Source organism: Gouania willdenowi, chromosome 24, assembly GCF_900634775.1.
Source record: "Gouania willdenowi chromosome 24, fGouWil2.1, whole genome shotgun sequence".
NCBI lineage: Eukaryota > Metazoa > Chordata > Actinopteri > Blenniiformes > Gobiesocidae > Gouania > Gouania willdenowi.
The window spans coordinates 10753167-10757282 of record NC_041066.1 but is presented as its reverse complement, the minus strand read 5'-3'; positions in this window follow the sequence as shown (position 1 = coordinate 10757282).

Below are 4116 nucleotides of genomic sequence, written 5' to 3'. Positions count from 1 at the left end.
GGCTATCCGTACGGTTGCCCTATCAATATACCGACATTCTATCAGTACGCAGCGCCCGTATTTGGCCAGTTAAGGTCACATGATCGGTCAGTCATTGGCCAGTTTAGGTAACGTGACTAAGACTAAACCTAACCACAACCCTAATCCTAACCCTAAAAATGATTGCTATATAGGGTTATACCTAACCCTAACTCAAAGACGCAGTGTACGTGTACTTCGGTAGCCGTACAATAGACACTTTCCTAAAAATATGGGGTTTTATAATGTTTATGTTTAGTTAAAAATAAGGGTGTCCCGATCCGATATTATTATCAGATAGCGGTCCGACATCAGCCAAAAAAAAGAATATCGGATTTTATCGGAGAGCATCTAACACCTCTAATAACACATATGTTGTTTTTTTTAGATTCATTTTATCAATATATTCTATTTTATTTTTTTATTTATTTTATTAAATAATAGAATATTATTATTTCAAAAGGTTAATTAAATGTAATCCATTGGTTAATAATGAATGGGTCTGTTTTTTTTTTTGTTTTTTTTTTGATAATCAAGCCTTTTCTAATATTCCACACTATAAAAAAAGTCATAAAAGTATGTATGTATGATTTGTGCTGATATTGGTATCGGCTAATACCCAAAGCTGCAATATCGGTATGGTATTGGAAGTGAAAAAGTTGTATCGGGACATCCCTAGTTAAAAATGATAATCACACTAAATATTACCAGCAACTCATAAAACGACAAAAAACACACACAAAAAATAAGAGAAAAAAATACTGAAGAGAAAAACCCTTACTAGTTTTAAGGGTCATGTGATAGCCTTATCTTAAAAAATTTTTTTTTTTAATTTTTCCATTTTTCTGCCTTACTACCCTTATTTCTGATTTTGGGTGTTTGTCACTTTTTATTGGCTTTATTGCATTTTCATTACAGTTTAAGTGTGCACATCATTTTTTTTTACTAGTTTTAAGGGTCATGTGATAGCCTAATCTCCTTACTTCTGATTTTGGGTGCTTGTCACTTTTTTTTTTCATTTTCATGGCTTTACTGCATTTTCATCCCAGATTAAGTGTTCACATCATATTTGTACTAGTTTTTAGGTTGTTGTGATAACCTTATCTCAGAAAAAAATGAATAACTATTTTCCATTTTTATACCTTGCTATAGCCTTACCTCTGATTTTGGGTGTTTGTCACTTTTTTTCATTTTTCTGGCTTCACTGCATTTACATTTGAGTTTAAGTGTGCACATCATATTTATACTAGTTTTAGGGGTCCTGTGATAGCCTTATCTCAGAAAAAAAGAAAAATCACAGTTTTTTTTCATTTTTATGCCTTACTTATAGCATTACCTCTGATTTTGGGTGTTTGTCAATTTTTTTCATTTTCATGGTTTTACTGCATTTTCATCCCAGTTTAAGTGTGCACATCATATTTGTACTAGTTTTTAGGTTGTTGTGATAACCTTATTTCAGAAAAAAAATTCTGAAATTCTTCCATTTTTATGACTTGCTATAGTCTTATCTCTGATTTTCGGTCTTTGTTTCTTTTTTCTGGCTTTACTGCATTTTCATCACAGTTTAAGTGTGCACATCTTTTTTTTTTTTTTTACTAGTTTTAAGGGTCATGTGATAGCCTTATTTCAGAAAAAAAATTCAGAATTTTTTCCATTTTTATGCCTTACTATAGCCTTACCTCTGATTTTGGGAGTTAGTCTCTTTTTCTTTTTTTTATGGCTTTAATGCATTTTTTTTCCCAGTTTAAGTGTGCACATCATATTTGTACTAGTTTTAAGGGTCATGAGATAGCCTTATCTCAGAAAAAAAAAATCAATTTCTTTTTCCATTTTTATGCCTTGCTAATGCCTTACCTCTGATTTTGGGTGTTTGTCAATTTTTTTCATTTTCATGGTTTTACTGCATTTTCATCTGAGTTTAAGTGTGCACATCATATTTATACTAGTTTTAAGGGTCATGTGATAGCCTTATCTCAGAAAAAAAATTCTGAATTTTTTTCCATTTTTATGCCTTACTATAGCCTTACCTCCGATTTTGGGTGTTAGTCTCTTTTTCTTTTTTTTATGGCTTTAATGCATTTTTTTTCCCAGTTTAAGTGTGCACATCATATTTGTACTAGTTTTAAGGGTCATGTGATAACTTTATCATAGAAATTTGTTTTTTGAATTTTTCCATTTTTATGCCTTACTATAGCCTTACTTCTGATTTTGGGTGTTTGTCTCTTTTTTCCCTTTTTTATGGCTTTACGCATTTTCATCCCAGTTTGAGTGTGCACATCATATTTGTACTATTTTTAAGGGTCATGTTATAGCCTTATCTCAGAAAAAAAATTCTGAATTTTTTTTCATTTTTATGCCTTACTATAGCCTTACCTTTGATTTTGGGTGTTAGTCAATTTTTTTCATTTTCATGGCTTTACTGCATTTTCATCCCAGTTTAAGTGTGCACATCATATTTGTACTAGTTTTAAGTGCCATGTGATAGCCTTATCTCAGAAAAAAGAATTCTGAATTTTTTTCCATTTTTATGCCTTACTATAGCCTTACCTCCGATTTTGGGTGTTAGTCTCTTTTTCTTTTTTTTATGGCTTTAACGCATCTTCATCCCAGTTTAAGTGTGCACATTATATTTGTACTAGTTTGTAGGTTGTGGTGATAATCTTTTCTCAGAAAAAAAATTCTGAATTTGTTTCCATTTTTATGCCTTACTATAGCCTTACCTCTGATTTTGGGTGTTTGTCTCTTTTTTCCCCTTTTTATGGCTTCAATGCATTTTCATCCCAGTTTAAGTGTGCACATCATATTTGTACTAGTTTTAAGTGCCATGTGATAGCCTTATCTCAGAAAAAAAATTCTGAATTTTTTTCCATTTTTATGCCTTACTATAGCCTTACCTCCGATTTTGGGTGTTAGTCTCTTTTTCTTTTTTTTTTATGGCTTTAATGCATTTTTTTTCCCAGTTTAAGTGTGCACATCATATTTGTACTAGTTTTAAGGGTCATGTTATAGCCTTATCTCAGAAAAAAAATTCTGAATTTTTTTCCATTTTTATGCCTTACTATAGCCTTACCTCTGATTTTGGGTGTTAGTCTCTTTTTCTTTTTTTTATGGCTTTAACGCATCTTCATCCCAGTTTAAGTGTGCACATTATATTTGTACTAGTTTGTAGGTTGTGGTGATAATCTTTTCTCAGAAAAAAAATTCTGAATTTTTTTCCATTTTTATGCCTTACTATAGCCTTACCTCTGATTTTGGGTGTTTGTCTCTTTTTTCCCTTTTTTATGGCTTCAATGCATTTTCATCCCAGTTTAAGTGTGCACATCATATTTGTACTAGTTTTAAGTGCCATGTGATAGCCTTATCTCAGAAAAAAAATTCAGAATTTTTTTTCCATTTTTATGCCTTACTATAGCCTTACCTCCGATTTTGGGTGTTAGTCTCTTTTTCTTTTTTTTTTATGGCTTTAATGCATTTTTTTTTCCCAGTTTAAGTGTGCACATCATATTTGTACTAGTTTTAAGGGTCATGTTATAGCCTTATCTCAGAAAAAAAAATCCAAATTTTTTTTCCATTTTTATGCCTTACTATATAGCCTTACCTCTGATTTTGGGTGTTAGTCAATTTTTTTCATTTTCATGGCTTTACTGCATTTTCATCCCAGTTTAAGTGTGCACATCATATTTGTACTAGTTTTAAGTGCCATGTGATAGCCTTATCTCAGAAAAAAAATTCTGAATTTTTTTCCATTTTTATGCCTTACTATAGCCTTACCTCCGATTTTGGGTGTTAGTCTCTTTTTCTTTTTTTTTATGGCTTTAATGCATTTTTATCCCAGTTTAAGTGTGCACATCATATTTGTACTAGTTTTAAGGGTCATGTTATAGCCTTATCTCAGAAAAAAAATTCTGAATTTTTTTCCATTTTTGTGCCTTACTATAGCCTTACCTCTGATTTTGGGTGTTAGTCTCTTTTTCTTTTTTTTATGGCTTTAACGCATCTTCATCCCAGTTTAAGTGTGCACATTATATTTGTACTAGTTTGTAGGTTGTGGTGATAATCTTTTCTCAGAAAAAAAATTCTGAATTTTTTCCATTTTTA